Here is a 25,521-nt window from a genome sequence, read left to right as displayed (position 1 = left end):
CCCAGTGGTTATATTATCAGAAGGCTATTGTCCTATTCTCTGTTTTCCAGAACAAAGACTTCTTTGTATCTAGATCTGCTGGGCCAAATTAATACCTCCTATGAGATCAGGAACAAATATGGTTTACACACACGTATTTTTCTGTTTGTTCAACTGCAGAATTAGTTAGGAGTAACCTCACTCCCATCTGGCATTCCAAGCAAGCTGTCCTCTTGTTTTAAATGGATAAAGACATTTCTCCATTTGCTGTCCTCAAAGGTGACATGCAAATTAAAAAATGGGGCTTATACTTTTATTGTTTTGATGAAGACTTGAAAGGTAGATTTTGAAGATAATTTTACTTGTTTTGACAACAATAAACCTTGCTTTTGTCTCGGAGGGCTGAGAACTAGCAAAATGGCATTACAAGGCTAGAGAGGGAAATGTGAGAACAGTTTGTAGTCAGAATGACTACAGCTTTGGTTGTATAACATATTTAACTTCAATGACAAATCAGCATTTTGGATAAAGGGTGGACTTGTGAAAACATTTAGCAGTTCTCCAGTCCTTCAATTAAAGGGCTTGGTCTAACATGCAGAATGTTCCGATGAAGTGAGCTGTAGCTCACGAAAGCTCATGCTCAAATAAATTGGTTAGTCTCTAAGGTGCCACAAGTACTCCTTTTCTTTTTGTGAATACAGACTAACACGGCTGTTACTCTGAAAAATGTTCTGACAATAAACAAGTCCTCCAGAGAGAACCAGACTTGATGTTCCTGATATTTCTAAGGTTAAAAAAAAAAGCAAAATTTAAAAACCTAATCAACAAATAATAAACAAACATAAAAGGGCACAAGCCCAAGTTAAAAACCAAAACAATGGAAAGTCCTACGGCTCCAGCCTTCTATCCCAGAGGGCTGCATTTCAGCAGTGGGTGATACAGAATAAACCATATAAATACAGGGATTTTAAAGATTATAAAAGGCTAAATGATTATTACAAAAGTAATTAAATATCAAGAACTAGGTCTACCCTAAACTTGTAAATACTGTTTAGTGCTAGGGGGCACAGTCAATTATGTTTGACTCTTTCACTAGTCCCAGTCGTTATCAAAATGTGCAGCTCTTAGTGATTTTGCATTCATTTATGCTGCCGGAATCCCCAAGGCATCTCAGCCACCTGTGTGAACTTGGAATGCAGGCCACTCCACTCTCCCCTACCCCAGGCTAAACAGACAAGCCAAGAGCCTCTGAACACTGTCACCTGCTTCTCCACTGTAGTTTGGTTTTCCCTGCTCAGTAAATACAGCACCACAGTTACACTTCACCTGACTGCACTTTACCAAAGGGAAGCTGTGTAAATTAATGGCTATATCACAAGACTAGGCATTAGGAGACTTGGGTTCTGTTCCTGGCTCTGCCACTGGTTTGGGGGTAACTTGGGGCAAGTCAGTTCTCCTCTCTGTGTCTCAGTTTCCCTCTTTAGCAAAGCAGTTAGAGGTCCACTGCTGAAAAGCATTGTATAACAGTGAGGTGGCATTTGGTGGTATTATAGCTCCTCCTGGCTAAAGCCAGCGACCTACAGAAGTTCTGAAATACTGAATCATTTCCCTGAAATGGAGCAAACTTCTCTCCCACCCCAGGAATCAGCAATTGATGCCACTTCCCTTAGAAGCATGCAATCTAGATAGACTCCACTTCATTAGTAACAGAGATCTCCAAGTGGCACCATTTCAAAAGGTGCCCCAGTGATGCGTGGAAACATCCATGGGCATAATTATTTCTGACTTGGTCCATCATAGCCAGAATCACAGTCGGGAGCATAAATGGAACCCTCTGCCTTTCCATATGAAGTAACAATAAGGTTAGGATCAATATTGCTATTGACTGGTGTTAGTGGCTGAGGAACACAGTCAACTGATCATCAAAGTGTTTGGATTCTCTGGATTGTGCAAATAGCTTTGTGTTCCTCAGACTTCTCAGCTCCTGAAACGTAGCAACACTGAGGTTTTGGGGAGTGGAAGAGGTGTGGTGTGTTGTGAGTGGAGGGCAGGGGAAATGCTTGAAATAGATCTCGGAGGACAAACTCTGAAGATCTGGACACCACATGGAAAGGGCTCTTATACCACTTTTATCTTGCCAAAAAACAACCCAAACAAACACAGAACCTTCAGAAAACTAGTAATCTGACTCCTGCCATATGGCTATTATAGCACATTTATTTAGGATGAGCCCTGGCAAACCAGAGAAAGGACTTAGTAAGCAGAAAAATAAGCCTGCAAGATTTGTTTTCTTATAAGATTCTTTTGGCTCTCTCCCCTTCTTATTTCCCCCCTCCCACATTGGTGCCTGCAAGTATTGTCACAAATTTGTCTTATTTTCATGTTTACTTCCAGCCTATTGATGATACAGGCTTGATGAGATTTATGGCATCTCTGTTGTTTAAAGAAATCCATTTACCTCTATTCTACAGGAGTTCAGAAACCCAAGATAAGTTACAACAGTAAACTCTGCTGACTATCTACATTTTCCTTTACAGTCCTGACTTTAAGGAATTCATGTCAAGGGCTGGTGCAAAAACTGAATATTGACCAATGTAACTAAATCAGTAGAAAATCAGTTACAATTAAATCAGTGCAATCCCCTAGTGTTGGTGCAGTTACCAATATAAGAGTGTTTATACGAGTATAGCTGGTTTCCCTTCAAACCAGCTTAAGTCTTGTCTACGTGAGAAAATTGCACCAGTTTAACGATATTGATTTAAAAAAAAAAAATTTAACTGGTGGAAAAGCTGTACAGATGCTCTTATTTACCTTAATCCTGTTCCTAATGGATTTAAACCAAAGTAAGCCACTATTAAACCAAAATAATCCTTTTTCACTGGATTTTCACCTTAAATTAAATTGGTGAAACAGTCTCATGTAAAAAGAAAAGGAGTACTTGTGGCACCTTAGAGACTAACCAATTTATTTGAGCATAAGCTTTCGTGAGCTACAGCTCACTTCATCGGATGCATAAAGTGGAAAATACAGTGAGGAGATTTATATACACACAAAGCATGAAGAAATGGGTGTTTACCACTACAAAAGGTTTTCTCTCCCCCCACCCCACTCTCCTGCTGGTAATAGCTTATCTAAAGTGATCACTCTCCTTACAATGTGTATGATAATCAAGGTGGGCCATTTCCAGCACAAATCCAGGGTTTAACAAGAACGTCCGGGGGGGGGGGGCATAGGAAAAAACAAGGGGAAATAGGTTACCTTGCATAATGACTTAGCCACTCCCAAGCCTAAGTTAATTGTATCCAATTTGCAAATGAATTCCAATTCAACAGTCTCTCACGGGAGTCTGGTTTTGAAGTTTTTTTGTTGTAATATCGCAACTTTCATGTCTGTAATCGCGTGACCAGACTCTCACGCGATTACAGACATGAAAGTTGCGATATTACAACAAAAAAACTTCAAAACCAGACTCCCACGAGAGACTGTTGAATTGGAATTCATTTGCAAATTGGATACAATTAACTTAGGCTTAGGAGTGGCTAAGTCATTATGCAAGGTAACCTATTTCCCCTTGTTTTTTCCTATGCCCCCCCCCCCCCGGACGTTCTTGTTAAACCCTGGATTTGTGCTGGAAATGGCCCACCTTGATTATCATACACATTGTAAGGAGAGTGATCACTTTAGATAAGCTATTACCAGCAGGAGAGTGGGGTGGGGGGAGAGAAAACCTTTTGTAGTGGTAAACACCCATTTCTTCATGCTTTGTGTGTTTAAAAAGATCTTCTACACTTTCCACAGTATGCATCCGATGAAGTGAGCTGTAGCTCACGAAAGCTTATGCTCAAATAAATTGGTTAGTCTCTAAGGTGCCACAAGTACTCCTTTTCTTTTTGCGAATACCGACTAACACGGCTGTTACTCTGAAACCAGTCTCATGTAAACGAGCCTTCATCTAAACTGCTTTTTCTATTGATTTTAGTTAAATTGGTGCCAAACCTGAGTGTTGACCAGCTCTACAGCTTCAGACCTGATTTCACGGCTTCGTTAGAAGCCACCACCAACGATTCATAGAGTCTAAGGCCAGAAGGGACCATTGTGACCATCTAGTCCAGTGACTCTCAACCTTTCCAGGAGTCTGATTTGTCTTGCGTACTCCCAAGTTTGACTTCATTTAAAACCTACTTGCTTACAAAATCAGACATAAAAATACAAAAGTGTCAGAGTACACTAATACTGAAAAACAGCTTACTTTCTCATTAAATCAAATATTAAATATCATACTTACATTTCAGTGTATAGTATATAGAGCAGTATAAACAAGTCATTGTCTGTATGAAATTTTAGTTTTTACGGACTTTGCTCATACTTTTTATGTAGCCTGTTGTAAAACTAGGCAAATATCTAGATAAGTGATGTACCCTCTGGAAGACCTCTGCGTATCCCCAGGGGTATGCGTACTTCTGGTTGAAAACCACTGATCTAGTCTGACCTCCTGCATAGCATAGGCCATAGAACTTCCTTGAATTAATTCTTGCTTGAACTAAAGCATCTTTTAGAAAAATACTCACCAATCTTCATTAAGAAATTTTCAGTGATGGAGAATCCACCACAATCCTGGGTAAATTGTTCCAGTGGTTAATTACCCTCACTGTGAAAACTTAGCTCCTTATTTCCAGTCTGAAATTGTCTAGCTACATCTTCCAACCATTGGATCTTGTTAGGCTTTTGTTTGAAGACCTCTCTCGTGAGTTGGCCTGGGCATTAATTTCCCAGTGCCTCTAACCTCTACCATATTTATCAAATCCATATTGCTACACTCTGGGCTTTAAAAGAGACATCATCAGCCTTAGTATCCTTCTGTCTGAAATGTGCCTGAGATAAGGTAGGTAAGATAATATCTTTCATTGGACCAACAAGATTTATTACCTCACTTACGTTGTCTCTCATATCCTGGGACCAACAACACTGCAGACACCTCTGACATGTTTTACATACAAGTGCCACATGACACTTTGAGAAGAATTCAGCATGCTGGGTGCTGAGCTCTTTTGAAAAGCTGTCTACCAACTTTCTGTTCCATTGCAACGAAGGTTGGATTAAAAAAAAAAAAAAAGACTCAACATTGGCCTGACTCTGCTTCCCCTGAACTCAAAATCAGTTTTACCATGAATTCTAGTGGGAGCAGAGTCAAAGTAATGCTGAGCATTTTTGAAAATCCCATCCAATTTGTCTGCTTCCTTTGTGCATATAACAGCACTTTGTGTATAGTCAGTTTCACTTCCCCCCTATAATATAACCTCTTAGCTCATTACCTACACTACAGCTGGGAGGGAGCCTCCCAGCCCCAGTAGACAGATGGGCACTAGTGTGGTTTGAGCTAGAGTAACACCAACAGATCCCAGTTGGCGGCAGGCAGTATCGAACCGGAGACATCTGGAACTTAGTGTATGAGCTAAAAGCCAGCTGGCTCTGAACTAAGGCTGTGGAGCAGACTCATTTAACTCTCTCTCTCTAAGGGGTCTCAGTGCCACTAGATGGGATGAACACCACACCCAGAAGGTGTGTGGGTTACACTAGCACGCTCAGTGTACATGTTGTGGTTCTGGCACAGACTCACGCTAGCCACCCACACTCAGAGCCAGGGGCTCAGGTGGGCTTGGGAGCCCGTGCTGCTGCCTAAACCGCAATAGCCAGACAACTACTATTAGCATGCTAGCTTAAGTCCTGCTAGCGTGCATCTGTCTACTTGTGCTGGGAGGCTCGCTGACTGCTGCAGTGTAGACAGATCCCGATCTCACAAGCACTTACACATGTAAGTTTTAGCATGCAAGTATTCCTGTCAACTTCCAATGGGGCTCCATAGAGGGACAGGGGTCTGTTTACCTCTGTGCAACCCCCTGGAGAGTGTGTGTTACAGGTCCCCAAATCTGCTGATCCACAGAGGATGTGAGTACAACTGGGTGACATTCTTTTCCAGTAACTAATATATTTACTGAAAAAATGCAGTTTTGAGGCAACCCAAACTATTTGCAAAGTCAGATCAAACTCAGCAAATAGTTTCAACAGAATTAAAAACTCAGTTGGGGGGGAGAAGAAAAGTTGAAATGGTTCATTTCAACACTTTCTCACTGAAGTGACATTTGGGAATGACCATCTGCTCAGAAACAGAAAAACTGAAACATCTAGTTTTGATATGAAACGAACCTAATTTTTTCCCCCAGGATTTTTTGGTTCCGCAACCGAGCCAAAAATCACTTATCTGCTCAGTTCCAGTTAGGAATCTTGAGCTCTGGAAGTCCCCAGATCATTTCCTGATGTCGACCAAAATGGCAGGTGTCACATATCTCACTGCAGAATTGGAGCTTGTGGGTAAAGTTCTCAAAGTGCTTAAGTCCTATTTTCAAAAGCGACATAGGCACTTAGGAGAGCAAGTCCCAATGATTTGGGCTCCTAAATCACCTCTGAAAATAGAACTTAAGTGCTTTTGAAATTTTTTCCGTATGTGACTAAGGCATCTAAGTCACTTTCTCTTGTTAATGAGGATTTTTCAAAAAGCATTGGGGAGAAAAATTAATCATAAAATGTACCAGGGGACTCAGGAAAGTGTAGTAGCTGAAATTTCTTCTACCTCCCTTTCTGCCCGGATCGGCGGGCAGCGATCGATCCAGCAGGGATCGATTTCTGTCTGGCTCGGCAGGTGGAGATCGATTTATTGTGTCTAGTCTATTATTGTGCTCTCAGACCTGAACACAAATCCATTGACATTAGTGGGAGAGGCACATGTATATCGGTGAGCACCATCTGGACCCAGGATATTAGCCAACTGGCTAGCTGTTTAAAAATTGGTTTCTGTAATGGATTTACTTTGGGCTCCTGCCATAACTCAGTACTCTATATAAATAATACCAGTGTGTGTGCAGAAGGTAAATTATTATTCATTTTATTTTTCTACACAGCTTCCTTAGTGTATCTGCATGACATTCCTTCAGTATGTAGTTAGAAACATTGTCTAAACTTATTCTGAGCTGTAGCTCACAAAGCTTATGCTCAAATAAATTTGTTAGTCTCTAAAGTGCCACAAGTACTCCTTTTCTTTTTATTAAAAGAAATAAACAAAGAGAATGGGAGAAGGATACAGGCAACTTCTAATGTAGACATGGAGTTCTAACGATACTTTGTTCTTACACAGCATCTTCCTTGCCTGGATCGCTCACCCTGTTGCAAAAAAATTTAGCTCTTGGAAGCAGCTATCCAAGGGGGGGAAATCGATCTATACTAGACACGATAAATCTATCCCTGCTGGATCAATCACTGCCCGCTGATCCAGTGGGTACTGAAGACATACCCTTACATGAAGGGACCAGACTTTCAAAAGAGCTGAGCTCTTAATTGAGAATCCCAGAGGAGCTGCTGGGTGATGAGTATTTCTTAACATTGGACCATAAAATGTGTGCCCCATTTCTCCATGGGCACGATGAAACAGAACCAGATGTGACTTTCAGTCATATGCATTAATCAAAGGATCATTAAACAGCATCAAGGAGACGCCCTCTCTACAAACATTAAGAAGATAGTTAACGCTGGAGTTGAAAACATCATCCACTTAACTGCTCCGATAACCATTGCAGGGGATGAAGGGATCACTTCCTAGGTATATGGTGGGATTCCACAAGATAGGAGATGTTCTGGGGTGAGATGGGCTCTCCAAGTAGAGCAATTCCAGGATGGGAGTTACCTTTGCACCTTCAAAAGGGGACTAAAATATCAGGGGGTAGGTTCAAGGTGTTGGCGTATGTCCAGAAGTATACAGCAATACCGTAACTGGCCTTTGTGGATAAAAACTGGCAGAATCCAGGCACCGGATGTCTTTCCAGTGTTATTGGGCTGCGATGCGGCAGGGCAGGACCAGTTCAGATTTTTGGAGTGAACTAGAAGGAACTGTTTTCTCCCTAGCATGATTTGAGAGTCGGGACCAAAACTGCTAAAATCCATCTGGAGCCCCATGTTGGATCCCTGGGGATTAGGGTGCAGGAGGGGTGCAGGGTGCAGGCTCTGGGAGGGAGTTTGGGTGCTGGATGCAGGCTCCGGGCTGGGCCAGGGGTGCAGGCTCTGGGAGGGAGTTTGGGGGCAGAAGGAGGTGCAGGGGTGAGGGCTGTGGGGCTGGGGATGAGGGGTTTGGGAGGGGCTCAGGGCTGCGACAGAGGATTAGGGTGTGGGGGGATGAGGGCTCTGGCTGGGGATGAGGGGTTTGGGGCGTTGGAGAGGCTCAGGGCTAGGGCAGAAGGACAGCTGAAGGGCAGCCTGCCCTGCCACTAGTGAAGGGCGGCACTAGGACCCTACGGTAGCAGTTGATGCGGGGAGCCGGCAGAGCAGAGTCAGCGTGAGCTGCAGGCTCCGGGGCCAGGGCAGGTGAGCGGGGGCAGCAAGTGGGGGCCAGGGGACATCCGGGGGAGCGGCGGCAGGCGGGGAGACCCGGCCCCAAACATTGTTGGAGCCGGGCCCCCGGGCCCTGAATATTGCTGGAGCCCGGGCACCCTGGAGAAGACCCCGACCCCACTAGTGGGGGCTAGATCAGCTGGAAGGCACAAGGCGCGCTGGGTGACTTACTCTGTCCTGCAGTCCCAGGCTGGCTCGCGGGGCTCTGGCGCGCGCGCTCGCTCCTGCCGCGGGTGACTCTGCTCCACCGCTGCTGGAGGAGCTCGGTGCTGCGGCTATATAGCGAGCAGCGCATGGGGGGCGGGGGCGGACCGGGCCACTGGCTGGGGAACTCCGCCCGCAGCTGGGCCAGAGCGGAGGGGTGCGGGAAGGGGGAGCCCGGAATTTCCGCGCGCCGGGGAGCGGGGGCTCGCGGGGCAGAGGCCAGGAGGTGGGGCTGCATGACAGGAGCAGGGCTGGGCTCCGGCGGCTGCCCGAAACTCTCATCCTCACTTGCAAGGCACCGGAGCGTACCACACAGGAGGGGACCTGGCAAAACGGATTGGTCAATACTCCCCGTGAGGTCATCGCCGCGGATTGTCCAAAGCGGAATTCTGATTGATCCGCTGGGCAATTGGTTGTGATATCCTAGCCACAAGGCTGTCATCGCTCGGTGTAAATTCCCACTCAAGACACAGCCAAAGCTCCTTCCTCCCTGCCTTGCTAGGGTCCCTTATGGGCGATATCCCTGTGGAACGATGTCCGTCTCCCTCCAGCATCGGCCTCCCTTTCTCCATGGCTCCCTCCCCAAATAGTTACATAGTAACTTAAAACAAAAACAAACGAACCCTCTCTCCCGCAAAAGGAATTACATGGTCCACGTGCACGGGCTGGTTTCATGCCCTACTGTGCTTTCTCTTGGGACATGCTGATTCCGCTCAACCACCAGAGTTCACAGTTGCTGGGTAAAAAGAAAAGGAGGACTTGTGGCACCTTAGAGACTAACCAATTTATCTGAGCATAAGCTTTGGTGAGCTACAGCTCACTTCATCGGATGCATACTGTGGAAAGTGTAGAAGATCTTTTTATATACACACAAAGCATGGTTTTGTGCTGGAAATGGCCCACTTGATTATCATACACATTGTAAGGAGAGTGATCACTTTAGATAAGCTATTACCAGCAGGAGAGTGGGGTGGGAGGAGGTATTTTTTCATGCGTTGTGTGTATATAAAAAGATCTTCTACACTTTCCACAGTATGCATCCGATGAAGTGAGCTGTAGCTCACGAAAGCTTATGCTCAAATAAATTGGTTAGTCTCTAAGGTCCACAAGTACTCCTTTTCTTTTTGCGAATACAGACTAACACGGCTGTTACTCTGAAACCTGTGAGTTTCTGGGTAAGTGGTTTCCCAGTGCCCCCACCTGCCTGCCATTGCTACCAAGGTAGGCAGTGGACAATTTTCAAAACATTCAATGGCATTTTTTGTTCATCCTGTTCCATGTAAAATATCACATTAAAGGTTTCAGAAATAAGAAATCTTCCTTGGGATGAAAATCACAGTGATGCACTAGGCTAAAAATAACCCTGTCCGCAGAGAACAGCGGGCAGCCGCCCGCGGGGCCCCTCTGCCGCTCCCTGGGGGGTGGCTGGCCCCGCACGCCCCCTGCACCTTTGGGCGGCGATGGGGCCCCATCATACGCCGTTCCCCAGCAAGCGGGAGTCCAGACGGGAAAGATAGTTTGGTTAGTTTCTCCCTTCCTCAGTCCAGGGCCCCATGCTGGGAAAACAGGCCCCCAACTTTCTCACAGTGTTGTGCGTATCTTCAGGGCCCCGGAGCAGAGAAGGGTCCAGCGAGCACCAAAGGCACTCAGCTGATAGAGAAGATAATTCCAGGAGAACTTCATATCGAGCTGGTATCCCCTTACATGTAACAATACCATCTATGCAGGAAACTTACGATTTGGGGTCATCCCCACCCCATCCCCAGTGTAAATGACTCTCCACTCTCCACCTCAGCCTCAGGATTCTACATTGTTGGGATAAATAAACTTAAATAGGTGGCACCAAATTTGTACAGAAGAAGATAAGAAAGAGTCAGACCAATGGTCCATCTAGCCCACTATCCTGTCACCCAACAGTGACCAATGCCAGATGCTCCAGAGGGAACCAAACAGGGCAGTTATCGAGAGATCCATCCCCTATTGTCTAGTCCCAGTTTCTGGCAATCAGAGGCTAGGGACACCCAGAGCACAGAGTTGCATCCCTGACCACCTTGGCTAATAGTCATTCATGGATCTATCCTCCAAATGTAGGTGGACGCGATCCTTGTGTGGAATGTAGGTAACTTTAGGACTAAAGGAGGTACAGCTGAGAGGTGGCTGAAGGTATATTAAGCCCCATAGGAGGAACAAGGGGGGAAAGGCAGATGGGTGCTCAAGGGGATTAATAACATCCATTTGTTGCTTTTCCGCTTTCCTAAGCACCAACCCAATTGGAGACTTCTTGAAGTGGGGAAGACCTGGAGTCCCCATGCTCTGTCCTTTGGCCTGACGTGATCCTCTGGCCCTGCCAGATGGGGTCTCCTGCTGTTTCACACCTCTGTCTGTCCTGTTCTACATGCAAGCAGAAGGAAATGGATGGAGGAGGAATGGGCTATGACAGTTATTGTTGCCAGTTTTGTGCCCCCTCCCTCCATCCCACTTTGCTCAGAGGAAGCCATGAGGGGCTGGGGGCAGACAACAATGCTTTTGGTCTGAGTACCATGACAGGCCACCAGAAAGGACTAATGTGCTTGGGGGGGATATAGCTCAGTGGTTTGAGCATTGGCCTGCAAAACCCAGGGTTGTGATTTCAATCCTTGAGGGGGCCATTTAGGGATCTGGGGCAAAAATTGGGGATTGGTCCTGCTTTGAGGAGAGGGTTGGACTAGATGACCTCCTGAGGTCCCTTCCAACCCTGATATTCTATGATTCTATTATAAGAATGGCCACACTGGGTCAGACCAAAGGTCCATCCAGCCCAGTATCATGTCTACCAACAGTGGCCAATGCCAGGTGCCCCAGAGGGAGTGAACCTAACAGGTAATGATCATCCGACAAAGTGGGTATTCACCCATGAAAGCTTATGCTCCAATACGTCTGTTAGTCTATAAGGTGCAACATGACTCTTTGCCACTTTTACAGATCCAGACTAACACAGCTACCCCTCTGATACTTGAGGTAATGATCAAGTGATCTCTCTCCTGCCATCCATCTCCACCCTCTGACAAACAGAGGCTAGGATCACCATTCCTTATCCATCCTGGCTAATAGCCATTAATGGACTTAACCTCCATGAATTTATCCAGTTCTCTTTTAAAACCTGTTATAGTCCTAGCCTTCCCAACCTCCTCAGGCAAGGAGTTCCACAGGTTGACTGTGCACTGTGTAAAGAAGAACTTCCTTTTATTTGTTTTAAACCTGCTACCCATTCATTTCATTTGGTGGCACCTAGTTCTTATATCATGGGAACAAGTAAATAACTTTTCCTTATTCACTTTCTCCACACCACTCATGATTTTTGTATACCTCTTACATATCCCCCCTTAATCTCCTCTTTTCCAAGCTGAAAAGTCCTAGCCTCTTTAATCTCTCCTCATATGGGACCCGTTCCAAACCCCTAATCATTTTAAAGTTGCCCTTTTCTGAACCTTTTCTAATGCCAGTATATCTTTTTTGAGCTGAGGGGACCACATCTGTATGCAGTATTCAAGATGTGGGCGTACCATGGATTTATATAAAGGCAATAAGATATTCTCCATCTTATTCTCTATCTCTTGTATGTATAGTTGGGGTTATTTTTTCCAATGTGCATTACTTTACATTTATCCACGTTAAATTTCATTTGCCATTTTGCTGCCCAATCACTTAGTTTTGTGAGATCTTTTTGAAGTTCTTCACAGTCTGCTTTGGTCTTAACTATCTTGAGCAGTTTAGTATCATCTGCAAACTTTGCCACCTCAATGTTTACCCCTTTCTCCAGATCATTTATGAATAAGTTGAATAGGATTGGTGCTAGGACTGACCCTTGGGGAACACCACTAGTTACCCCTCTCCATTCTGAAAATTTACCATTTATTCCTACCTTTTGTTCCCTGTTTTTTAACCAGTTCTCGATCTATGAAAGTAACTTCCCTCTTATCCCATGACAACTTAATTTACATAAGAGTCTTTTGTGAGGGACCTTGTCAAAGGCTTTCTGAAAATCTAAGTATACTATATTCACTAGATCCCCCTTGTCCACCCGTTTGTTGACCCCTTCAAAGAACTCTAAAAGATTAGTAAGACATGATTTCCCTTTACAGAAGCCATGTCGACTTTTGCCCAACAATTTATATTCTTCTATGTGTCTGACAATTTTATTCTTTACTATTGTTTCAACTAATTTGCCCGGTACTGACATTAGACTTACCGGTCTGTAATTGCTGGGATCACCTCTAGAGCCCTTTTTAAATATTGGCGTTACATTAGCTATCCTCCAGTCATTAGGTACATAAACTGATTTAAAGAACAGATTACAAACCATCGTTAATAGTTCCGCAATTTCACATTTGAGTTCTTTCAGAACTCTTGGGTGACTTGTTACTGTTAAGTTTCTCAATTAATTCCAAAACCTCCTCTAGTGACACTTCAATCTGTGACAATTCCTCAGATTTGTCACCTACAAAAGCCGGCTCAGGTTTGGGAATTTCCCTAACATCCTCAGTTGTGAAGACTGAAGCAAAGAATTCATTTAGTTTCTCTTTATCGTCTTTAAGTGCTCCTTTTGTATCTCGATCGTCCAGGGGCCCCACTGGTTGTTTAGCAGGCTTCCTGCTTCTGATGTACTTAAAAAACATTTTGTTATTACCTTTGGAGTTTTTGGCTAGCTGTTCTTCAAACTCCTTTTTGGCTTTTCTTATTACATTTTTACACTTAATTTGGCAGTGTTTATGCTCCTTTCTATTTACCTCACTAGGATTTGACTTCTACTTTTTAGAAGATGCTTTTTTATCTCTCACTGCTTCTTTTACATGGTTGTTAACCCACGGTGGCTCTTTTTTAGTTCTTTTACTGTGTTTTTTAATTTGGGGTAAAGATTTAAGTTGGGCCTCTATAATGGTGTCTTTGAAAAATGTCCATGCAGCTTGCAGGGATTTCACTCTAGTCACTGTACCTTTTAATTTTTGTTTAACTGACCTCCTCATTTTTGCATAGTTCCCCTTTCCGAAATTAAATGCCACGGTGTTGGACCATTGAGATGTTCTTCCCACCACAGGAATGTTAAATGTTATTATATTATGGTCACTATTTCCAAGCAGTCCTGTTATAGTTACCTCTTGGACCAGATCCTGTGCTCCACTCAGGACTAGATCAAGAATTGCTTCTCCCCTTGTGGGTTCCTGTACCAGCTGCTCCCCGAAGCAGTCAGCTAAAGTATCAAGAAATTTTGTCTCTGCATTTCTTCCTGAGGTGACATGTACCCTGTCAATATGGGGATAATTGAAATCCCCCACTATTATTGAGTTCTTTATTTTGATAGCCTCTCTAATCTCCCTTAGCATTTCATCGTCACTATCACTATCCTGGTCAGTTGGTCGATAATAGATCCCTACTGTTATATTCTTGTTAGAGCATGGAATTACTATCCATAGAGATTCTATGAAACATGTGGATTCATTTAAGATTCAGTTCAAGTCAGATTTTAGCACATTTATTATTCATATAGCACCTGGAGCTTTGCAGAATGTGTAACTTTGCAGATGACTGTTTCCCAGCCCCCAAAAGCTTAGTCTAACTCTGATACACAGGGTTTGTGGAAGAAGTGAAGAAAAGCCTGGGTGTTTTCCCCTTCTTCTACCAATCTGTCTCCTGTTCATTGTTCTCTGCCCAGCTGCTGCACTCATTTGAGTGTCATTAGGCAGCTGCACCTGTATGCAATTTTGGGTATGTCTACACTGCAGTAAAAGACTCACGGCACAGCTGTGGCTGGTTCAGGTCAGCTGACTTGGGCTCAAGAGCTTGGGTTGTGGGCAATACAAGATATTCCAACCTAGGCTGGAGCCTGGACTCTCCGGCCTCACAAGGTCTCAGAGTCTGGGCTCTGAGCCTGAACATCTACATTGCAATTTATAGCTTTGCAGGTTGAGTCCCACAAGCCCATGTCAGCTGACCAGGGTCAGCCATGGGTGTTGCAGTGTAGACATTAAAGGTCCAGTTCTGCGAGTTAAATTGCAGAGAGGCCGCTGCTTACAATTGATGAACTTGGATGTGGAGTGAGCACTCAAATATGCCATTTCTGCCAGTTTGCCACCTGCAACTTTCCAGTGCAAAGTGCCTACCTCCTGGATAATGCTTTCCATGCAGTATACAGGGGCATACACACAAGATTAGAGGTGGATCTCCACGTGGGACTAATGCAGATAATGGGTTGAAAGCACTGGCTCAGGAATGTGAAGCAGCCTCTCGAGTCATTCCAGACCCAAATTTGCACTGAACCTTTTGTAAAGCTTTGTTGTATTCAGAGAGAGTTCTCATCTCCTCCACCAGCATCACAGGACCAGGAGACAGGGCAGCAACTGCCGCAGTTTTTCTGTTTCTGGCCAAAAGCAAAGGTTCTAGATGCTAAAATGATAGATGCTGCAGAAGAACTGAAGAGAGGGAGGGCTTGATCCTCAGTTGGTGCAAATAGGCATAGGCGTACATTCAGTGGTATCCTTCACTGTTTCATGAGCAAATGAATGAAAGGATCTAAATTATCTTAGCTTATGGGATCTGTTTGTTAGTCTGTAAAATCAATGTAGTTCAATTGATTTCAGCGGAGTGGCACCTATTTACACCAGCTGTGGATTTGTCTGAGAGAGAGATTCTGGAAATCTGAAAGAGAGCTTCTTCCGATGAGATTTCCTGCCTCATTTTGCAAGCTCAAGTGGGTTCAGAGGATAAACCATCTTATAAGCTTTGGATAAGCTTTTGGATCCTTACCCAAATCTGAACGGCAAACTTTGAGGTTCGCTGATCACTTCTACACACACAGAGCTAGTCCTGATATCTACATTCTAATGGCCAAGATCCTACAAATGTGATATGTCCTGTAATGAATGCAAGCAAGATTGACTGATTTTTGCATTTTCTGCAAGAAAATGAATCACTTCCCCTTCAAAAATATAGGAAATGCAAGATAACCAACCATCTGTATCTGTATCACCAAACATCTTTTTTATACCCATTATGGTGTAGGCAAGAAACTGGTACCATTGCTGTGTGACTATGCTCAGGTTTGTTATGAAGTTCCTCTTATGACATTCCAGAGTCAATAAGCTACTTATAAAAGAATAAGTGCTCTCTTATTTCAATACACTTATTCATTGGGATGTGTCTAAGATTTCTGGTTAAGCATGTTTAATTAGGTGGATTACCAGTGATAGATAATTTTATTTCCCCACTGGGGTTTTCCAAGAGCTGAGCTAATTTAAGTCCTGTATGAATCCAGCTGCCTATGAACAAATTCTAGGATGCCAATGCATGTACAGTCAGGTTGTTTTTTGATTGCAGACTAAAGTCACATGCTAACACATGGCTAGCCATGGTCCCTGTTTCACAGATCTTAGAATCTGATTTGGAAACACACTCACTTTCTGAGTCTTAAATAACTGGAGGGGTTTAACTGCATAAAAACAACATAAGTGCAGCCCTGTAGTTGAATCTATGGAATAGTTCCAAAAGCAGGTCGAACTGGAAAAACTACTGTACACTAAACCAGCTTTTCCATAGAGGGTATAGGGAGCTGAGTTAATGTACTAGCCTTTTTCCTCTGGATACATGGATTGATCTTATCATATATCACAAACAGAAAAAAGTCTGGAATCAATTTAATCCACATGGGAATTTGCCCACATGACCAAACCCATCGAACAGTTGCTCTATTCTGTTCAGAAGAGGGTAACTCGGTCACTTGGTGGGTTCACAGAAACTCAGCAAGACACCCATTTCCTTACAAGATTTTGAATGTCTACTCACATCCACCATAATCTCTCCACTGCCGAGAGGATAGCCATACAGTCCCTGAAATCTAACTACCAGATAGAGATCAAAGCAGCAGACGAAGGGGGCACCATTGTAGTCCTCCACTGTGACGACGCCATTACCAAGGCTAACTGCCAACACTCTGACGCCACCAACTATAAAGAACTCAAAGAAGACCCTTCACCACAATTTACCCAGGAACTTAAGGATATCATCAATTCCTTCCCTAACAACTCCAAGATAAATTCTACAAACTTCCCGGACCCATCCCAGGGACCTTCCACATGCTTCCCAAGATACACAAACAAGGGAACCCAGGCAGACCCATCATAGCTGGCCATCAGGGCCGGCTCCAGGCACCAGCGTTCCAAGCAGGTGCTTGGGGCGGCAGTCTGCAAGAGGGGCGGCGGTCCGTTAGGGCGTTTCCACGGCGGCGCCAGTTCTGCAGCAGCCTCTCTCTTCAGCCGCCCTCGGCTGCAGCTTCTATCCTGAGCCGCTTGCAGCGGCGGCAATCCTCTGCAGCAGCTTCTATCTCTTCAGCCGCTCGCGGCAATTCGGCGGCAGCTTCTATTTCTTCAGCCACTCGCAGTGGCGGCAATTGGGCCCACTGCTTGGGGTGGCAAAAAGGGTAGAGCCAGCCCTGCTGGCCATGGCACTGAAGGAACATCGGGACTGATAGAAACCACTCTCAAACCACTCATCACACAAAGGGCCAGCTTCCTTTAGGACACAACCGACTTCCTCCACAAACCCCACAACATTATCAACAACCTCCCTCAGAACACCATCCTTGTCACCATGGATGTCACCTCCCTATACACCAACATCCATCACAATGACAGCATCACTGCCTGCCTCAAATACTTACAAGACAATGGACAACCCTCTGCTATTCACCCCAAACACATCACCAAACTCATCCAGTTCATCCTCCCATAACAATTTTACATTCAACAACAAACGCTTTGTCCAAACCACGGGAACAGCCCTGGGTACTAGAATGGCTCCCCAATATGCCATCCTCTTCATGGGCCATTGTGAAGGGCTCCTTTGGGTCTGTTCCATGGGCTCCTTTGGACCTGCTCCATGCTAATGAGATGCACTTGCAAGATTTGTTCAGCCTGGAGAGCGGGGAGCTTAAAAGAGGGAAAGAGTGGTGAACAGGAAGAAGCTGCTCCACCCAGAGACTGCTGGTAACAGAGGTAGTCCAGCTGAGGAGGAGATAGCTGCGAGACACACCACTCCTGAAGCCGTCCTTACTGACAACAAAGCAATATGTCCCAGGAAGAGGGGTAGAAGGTAAACCCAGCTAAGGGCAATGGACTCTGAGAGACTGAGCCCTTAGAGTTGAATCTCTGGGGGCTTCCTGGGAGACTGGTCTTTGTGCCGGCCAGATCCTCCCCTCTTGCAAGGGGAAGAGATGAGGAGGAGCTACCCTCTGCCTATGGGTGGCTTCCCTGACAAAGCTCCCTCAAGCACTGCCAACCAGAGGAGAAGAGAGGGTAAACAACAGACAGTGGGACTGGATGTGCGGGGTCCAGGGAGCCCCCCCACAGCTGCCTTGAAGAAGAATTTCTGGACAAATGCATCACAAAACCAATGATATACCTGAGATACATCCATGATATTTTTATTCTCTGGACAGATGGCTTAAACTCCTTCATAGATTCCTACCACAACTTCAACAACCATCACCCATCCATTAAACTCTCTCTGGAACACTCCTCCACCAGCATCAACTTCCTGGACACCATAAAATCAGATTTAACAATGGAATCCTACAGCCAACCACATACAACAGGAGAGGTCAATTGTTGTATCCCCTTCCAAACACCTCCATTTCCCCCGCCTCCCAAAAAAATCTGTTAATGGGAATGCCTCAGCTGGATACATTGACGTGGGACGCTTGGCCACTATCTAGTGTGCCCTGCATTGTTCACAGATGCTGAACTGGTCATTGCTTCAGAGATCCTAAGAGAAATGGAGCCTATTGGCTAGGATGGAGTGGGAGCAGACAAGGGCAACAGAATATGGAGGGCCCTGGTGAATTTATTGAGGTAGGTGTGCCAAGAGACCCTGTGGTCATATTTTTGTGTCTTTGGGCCAGAAGTATAGGTGTGTATGGGGTGTACTGTTATCTGATGGTTTTTCAGTTTCAGTCTGATTGATGGAACCTAGACTGTGAGGAGAAACAGCCGATCAGCCAGTCGTACCTGCGTGAAAAGGGGGTACTTTGTTCAGGAGGGAGCGTTAGTGCCTGCAGGACGAGACTGGGAAGTTGGAGCCAAAAGGAAGTGGCAGTGTCAAGTGTCTGAAAGAAAGCAGCTGGTAGCTCAACGGGATCTTTGTGAGATGGGTGACTGAGGGAATGTGATCTCTCGCTTTAAGAGGAGTAGGCGATGGAACCAGTTCTTGAAACTGCTTTGCATTTTATCCAAAATGAGTCAGAGCACAGAGCTATCAATATTCCTTCGGCAACGCAGTACCTAAATATTGACCTGCAGTCAGGGTTTCTTTCCCTCTAACCCAGTAGTGCTCATCATACTTTTTCAGTCAGCCCCCACCCCACACCCTCAGTAATGGAATGTGTCTGTGCCCCGCCTCCCATCACTGCACAAGCAACTTATGTCAACCTAATTATGTCAGTGTCTACACTACAGCCTTGCTACCGGCAAGTGTAAGTGCCCTACTTCACTGACATTATAACTCCACCTCCACAAGAGGCATAGGGCTTATGTCGGTGTAGTTAGGGCAACACAGTGTCCCGATAGATACTGCGCTACTTACATCTATTGGATGTCATTCTTGTAATTCTGCTGGAGAAATTGACAAGAAAGCTGGCTCCCGGCTTCCCAGGTGGGCTGCTGCCCAGTCTCCACTCCAAGCCAGGCTGCAACCCAGGCTCCCGACTCAGGCTGCTGCTGAGACTCCCCACTCCCCAAGAGGAGCCCTGATGCCCCCCTGGAGTCCTAGCTCCCCATTCCCAGCCGGGCTGCCACACAGGCCCTTGGCTCCCCACTACCCGCTGGGAGCATGGCAGCTGACTGGACTCTGGGTGAGGATTTTCCCATGAAGAGCCCAGCTGCCCCCTTGATCTCTCTGCTCCCTGGTCCCCACCAGGAATGGGACAGCCACACTGGGCTTCTCAGCTTCCTGCTCCCCTCCATGAACAGGGCACCTGACCAGACACTTGGCGTGGATCTCCCCGCCGGGAGCCCGGCTACCTCCCCGGGCTCTCGGTTCCCTGCTCCCCACTAGGAGCATGGCTGAGTCCATCAGGTAGCTCTGCACCCAGATTCCAGTTGGCTGCCATGCTCCCAGCGGGAAGCAAGGAGCTGAGAGCCGGAGCGGAAAGAGCCAGGCTTCCAGCAGGGAAATCTGTGCCTGGCGTCCATTTGGCTGCCCCGTTCCCAGAGGGGAGCCGAGAAGCTCAGTGTGGATGCCCTGTTCCCAGCGGGGAGCTGAAGGTGTGGGGTAGCTCAGCTCCCGGTGGGGATCTGTGCATGGAGCTGAAAGCCCTGGCTCTCAGTCCCCCACTGCCCCTTTTAAGTCAATGGAAGCACCCCTGGTGAGGACGCACACCACCAACAGAAGGGAGGACAGCGTGGACATGAACCACCGCAGTAACTGCTGCAGTGCCTGTAAGTCAACCTAACATAGATCAACTTAAGTTTATAGTGTAGATGTGCTGTAAAAAGTGCCTTGTGAGCACCAGCTGCCAAACTTTAGGTTTGGGTTAGAGGACTAACATGAGCCAGTGTGGTGGCTTGATGGTTCCAAGATCTTGAGCAGTTCCTTTGAGATCTTGGCTTCAAATGATATAAATCTCTCACAATCATCTGTTCAAGATATTTGTGCCATCTTGAGCCACATTCCTACTGAAGTGTCAATGAAGGGCCCATCTGGTTTTGACCCAACCCAAAACCAAAACCAATAGGTGGGTTTGGGACCAGGAATTCAAATCTGACAGCAGCACTCTGAAATGTAGGTTGGAGGAGGGGTTCATTTTTGTGGCTGGTTTGACATCCTCACCCAGACTTGTTGGAGGAAAGTCCATATTTGAGGTTTCGGTTTGGACCCAGCTGTCACTGGTATGTTTTAAATGTACAGGAGCTAGTAATGTTGGCAGTATGGTCTAGAAGCTAGGACACTGCCCAGCAGTCAGGGGACTTGTGTGCTAGTCCTGGGTCTGCCACTGAACTGCTTTTTGACCTTGGGCAAAGGCACTTTCTGCCTCAGTTTCCCATCTATAGAATGGGGACTGCGATACTTTACTTTTGTCAAGTGCTATGCGGTCTAAGTAACATTATTGTTAAATATATTTAATGGTGAATGTTAGGATATAGATATTTAGGCCTGTCTGTAAAGGCCTATACTCTAATTTAGGCGTATTCTTATCACTTAGCTAGTTATAGAGGTATAAAAGAAAGAATCAAAATCACTGTCTGCTGGTGTAAGGGCCTTCTCTTACTGTGACAGCCTGAGGCCCTCTTCTTAGGCCAAGGCCTTTGGCTAAGCAGCAGAGCCAGCCATAAGCTGGGAAGTGAACGGTCACATTCTCACATTCCAAACAAGTCACACTGAAATAAGGTAATATTGGGCTGGTAGGAATACAGTCCTGTCCTGATAGTGCCTATCGCCTCCAGAGAAAGGGAAGAGCCTAGAGGATGTAAAAGGAAGTTTAGTTTGATAGTTTTCTGTTCGGTAAGAACTCACTTATCAATAGACACAGCTGGGAAACCCTTATGTCTTTACAGATGTAGTTGTGAAATCCTCACTTCTGTATTGTTTTGTCATTATAGTTTCCACTTTGCTATTGTTTATTTGCATGGTCTCTGTCTGGTTCTGTGATTGTTTCTGTCTGCTGTATAATTAATTTTGCTGGGTGTAAACTAATTAAGGTGGTGGGATATAATTGGTTGGCTAATCATGTTACAATATGTCAGGATGGGTTAGTTAAATTTCAGGAAAATGATTGGTTAACGTATAGCTAAGCAGAACTCAAGTTTTACTATATAGTCTAACCAATTTATCTGAGCATAAGCTTTCATGAGCTACAGTTCACTTCATCGGGATGCAACACGATGAAGTGAGCTGTAGCTCACAAAAGCTTATGTTCAAATAAATTGGTTAGTCTCTAAGGTGCCACAAGTCCTCCTTTTCTTTTTGCGGATACAGACTAACACGGCTGTTACTCTGAAACCTGTCACTATATAGTCTGCCATCAATCAGAAAGTAAGGGGAAGAAATGGGAACAGGGAATGGGGGTGGGGAAATTGGAATCATGTTTTGCTAAGGGGGGGTGGAATGGGAACAGGGACACAGGTGTAAGGCTCTGTGGTTTCAGAGCTGGGAAGGGGGACACTAAGGAAGGAAACTGGAATCATGCTTGCTGGAAGTTCACCCCAATAAACATCGAATTGTTTGCACCTTTGGACTTCGGGTATTGTTGCTCTCTGTTCATGCGAGAAGGACCAGGGAAGTAAGTGGAAGTAATATTCTAACAGGGAATATTAAGAAATAATGTCTGAGAACACTCTGATTCTATGGTGACCCTTTGGGCAAAAAGTCCAACGATAGAGGTATTCTTGTTTATTTCTACACTTCTTAGGGCTATCATTGTGGCAGAGTCAATGGAGAAAATGATGTGAATGGTGTTAGTCAGCACAGGAAATATTCTCACTTCCCATCTAAACAAGGTCTTTGGCTAAGGCATCTTTTGCCAGGAACTGCTCTGGGCTTGAGAAATCTGTGCCTGGAGATTTGCCAAGAGAAAGGTTAGTTTTCTCCTCTTTGCTGGTGCTGACAGGCTTTCAGGGAGCGGAAATGGGGTTATTCAAGCTGTGGCACACCTGAATTAAAATGTAAATGTGTTCCAGCACTTTCTATTCTCAGTGCTGCCTTTTCAATAGGGAGGGAGCATTGATTAGTGATGAGAGCAGAAGACAGTCAGGAGAGTTGAATTCTATCCTTGGCCGTTCCACTGGATCTTGAGCAATTTACTTAACATCTGTGCTTCATTTTCCCTACCTGTACTGGGGTGTTGGCAGCCATAATTACCTATATTACAGGAAGGCTGTGAGGCATAATTATGCATTAAGTACTTTGAGATTCTGGAATAGAAAGCTATATGAAAACACCGTACTATATTTGTCTTATGACGCTATCGTCTGCCTTTCACGCTCCTTGTTCATATAAATTTGCCATTGTTAACAACTTCTGAAGGCACACACCTGTTGTGGTATTAACATAAACATGCAGCAGTTAATCCTGTACAACACCAAATGAGGTGGGAATGTGCAAGCTGAATATTTTCCTCAAATACTTAAGCTACTGGTGCTATCCAGAGAATCCCAGATTTCCAAATATCGCTCAGCAAAACTGCTTGTTACTCACCATTTCTCAGTATTTCAGATGTATCTTTCCTCTTTCGACTCCAGGTACCTGCTGGTTAGTGCCCTAACGCGAGTGCAGGTAGGCAAGTGCTTCGACTCAAGTGCTCACCTTCTGAAACAGTTTCCGAGAATGGATATTTAAAATGGCTTCTGGCAGCTTGCAAGTCAACAGCTTTCTGAAAAAACAAGTTTACCCTGCCTCACACTGGCTACCAGCAGGCAGAACAGCTGTTACCTGAAACCCTTTGACATCCATTCATGAAAACAGTTTTGGAACTGTCAGTTTCTCAGTGGAAATGGGTCCATTTATATAGCTAATCTCCTCTATGTAGGTAGAAATGTTTATGTCCTTAAAAATCAGTATATCTGGGGATTTCTTTCAGATTCCTTTCATTCATATTTGTCTTTGACCTCCCTGAAACAGTCTCTCAAACGCAGGTCATTATGTAAGTATCATAGTGTAGCTTCTATATTGTAGATAAGGAGCCTAATTTTAGATCAGAAGGAATGAAGTGCTGATTCAAAAAGTCATCCGACCTTACCAAACCCTGTCTGGGCTACAGTTTACAATAGGGGAGGCCTGTCTGATGGTAGCAGGTTCCTGACATATATGGGAGTATGTCCTGTTAACTGTGATCCGAAAATCTTTTGCAAAGGGGCAGGGGGGAAGGGAGGGTTTCTAAAAGTAGCGAGAGATGCTGGGCAGAGATTGGAGTGTTCTTAGCAATGGGAGGAAGGCTCCAGGGAGCCTCACAAGGACTACACACAATGTCAAACATTATAAACTATCCATCCTGGGCTCTGAGTCTACACAGCACTTAAGCATGTGCTTAATTCTAACCATGCCATAATCCCAATGGGACCTTAATCCATAAAGGGAAGGAGTATTGCTGCCCATATGGTACATTCACTTTCTTTTAAAGCAAACAAGCAGAGACTGTCTCTGTCCCAGTTAGGAAACCTCCCTTGTTCAGCTGTCCTGTGGCAGTAACTCAGACCACCTTAAGATTTACCATATTTTTACCTCTTTGCACCCAGGAAATTCAGCTGAATGGGGTTCACGTGAATCTTTCAGAACTGGAGGCACTGCTCCTCCTGTCTCAGAGAAGATGGTAGCAGATCTTCAGCAGAAGATCATTTGTTGGGAAATAAAGTCCCCGCTTCCCACTTCAGGTACATGGCAGATCTCCTCAGAACCTTTGCATCATGAACTTTTCCTGTGCTTTCCATTTCTGTGTTTATGAACCTGCCTCTGTGGTCAGCCATGCCCTGAAGAATGATGTGATGATATCCATTGTGGTTCACAAACTCACGTGCCCATTCTGACTGGCAAACTATGACCGCAGTGCAGTTTGGGAACCCCATCCTTTGAAAGCCAGGGAATATTTCAGGCACATTTCTTATGTCAACCACCTGTGTGTAAATCACAGGGTTAATTGCCTCACAAACCTTCACTACCATGACCCCAACAGTGGACTTGCCAGCACCAAAGTGGTGTGCTACTGTCATGACCGGGACATGAGTGGTCTGATCTAGTGGTCAGAGCAGGGCTCGGGACTCAGGCCGGGTTAGATAACAGGAGGTCAGAGTTTGCAGCAGGCCAGGGAGAAATCGGAGAGTTGTGTGTCAGCCAGGGTCAGGTTACCAGAAGATCGGCAGTAAGAGCAGCTATTGCAGGGAAAGCAATCCTAAGCAGGGAGAACAGGACAATGTCCTGTTCTTGTGCTTGATTTAAATAGAAGCTGTGAACCAATCAGGACTGCCAGTGTTCTGCCAATCAACTACCAGGACTGGGGTCCTCTGTCAGAGTTCAGAACTATTCTGACAACTGTTAGCAGATGGCAGTTTGGAACTTACTAGCTCTAAAGAGCCCTCTAGAGCAGGGTTCAAGCACCATGGTCCCGGTCAGCTATGAGCCTGTAGCTCTCTGGAGTAGCCAACCCCCAGAGGGAAATAGCAACCTGCTTCTGTACCGCTAATGCATTCCTCAGTTGAGTTTTCTAGCAGCCGAGGCTTGGGGCAAGCTCCTCATGAAGATCCATGATGGTCCGTTTCCTCATGCAGAAATTCTGGAGCCCCTACTAATCATCCTAAGTCTGCAGAACAATGTGATCCCACCACACTGTGCTAGTTCACCCGCACCAGCAGTGAGAGTAAACCCAAGGGTATCACATGGCAACAGCAGTATTCATCGTGTCTGTCCAGTCTTCCATGAATTAATGGTCCTCATCCCCCAGGTCCTGCTGCCTTCAACAGCTCAGAAAATGCTTCTGAAATACAATCCAGCATCTTACCACGCTTATACTCCACTACACAAACATTTCACCTGCAAGAAAGAGCAGGATCAGCTCATTCAATGGATCCCATGGCTGTGACCCAGTTTTGAACAGACAGAAGTGAGGGGAGACCTGATCTGGAAGAGTCACTGGCCAGCGTGAAGGTGGGGGAAGTCTCTCTTCTGCACAGAGGTCCAGAAAGGACAGGAACGTGCTACCAACAACACACCACAAACCAGTTCCTAGGGAGGTTCCATCTGACACAAAGAACTCTGGGATATTCCCCCTGAAACCATAGCCCCAAAACTGCATATTTGGAGCAGCAGTGTGGATGCAGGACACAGGGTTCTATGCATGACCAGCACAGCAAATGTGGACTCTTGGGGTGGGTTTGCCTGGCTTGAGACCGC

At 45.4% G+C, this 25,521-nt stretch overlaps 1 protein-coding gene across 3 annotated transcripts in view; it reads right to left on the bottom strand.

Moving 5' to 3' along the window:
• Positions 1-22,960, bottom strand: part of TNFAIP2 (TNF alpha induced protein 2) — a 46,870-nt gene extending 23,910 nt beyond the window's left edge. The window contains exon 1 of one of the 3 annotated variants that reach the window (XM_084631343.1): positions 22,837-22,960. The gene's annotated coding sequence lies outside the window, so the exon portion shown is untranslated. Of the gene's footprint in view, positions 1-8,586; positions 8,687-22,836 lie in introns of those variants that run through there. The other 2 variants (XM_084631344.1, XM_084631342.1) reach the window with 2 other exon arrangements.
• Positions 22,961-25,521: the final 2,561 nt, after the last annotated feature.

Source organism: Lepidochelys olivacea, assembly GCF_965140295.1.
Source record: "Lepidochelys olivacea isolate rLepOli2 genome assembly, chromosome: 6".
Classification (NCBI taxonomy): Eukaryota; Metazoa; Chordata; order Testudines; family Cheloniidae; genus Lepidochelys; species Lepidochelys olivacea.
Note: the sequence above shows the minus strand (reverse complement) of the source record. Positions and strands in the feature narration are given on the sequence as shown.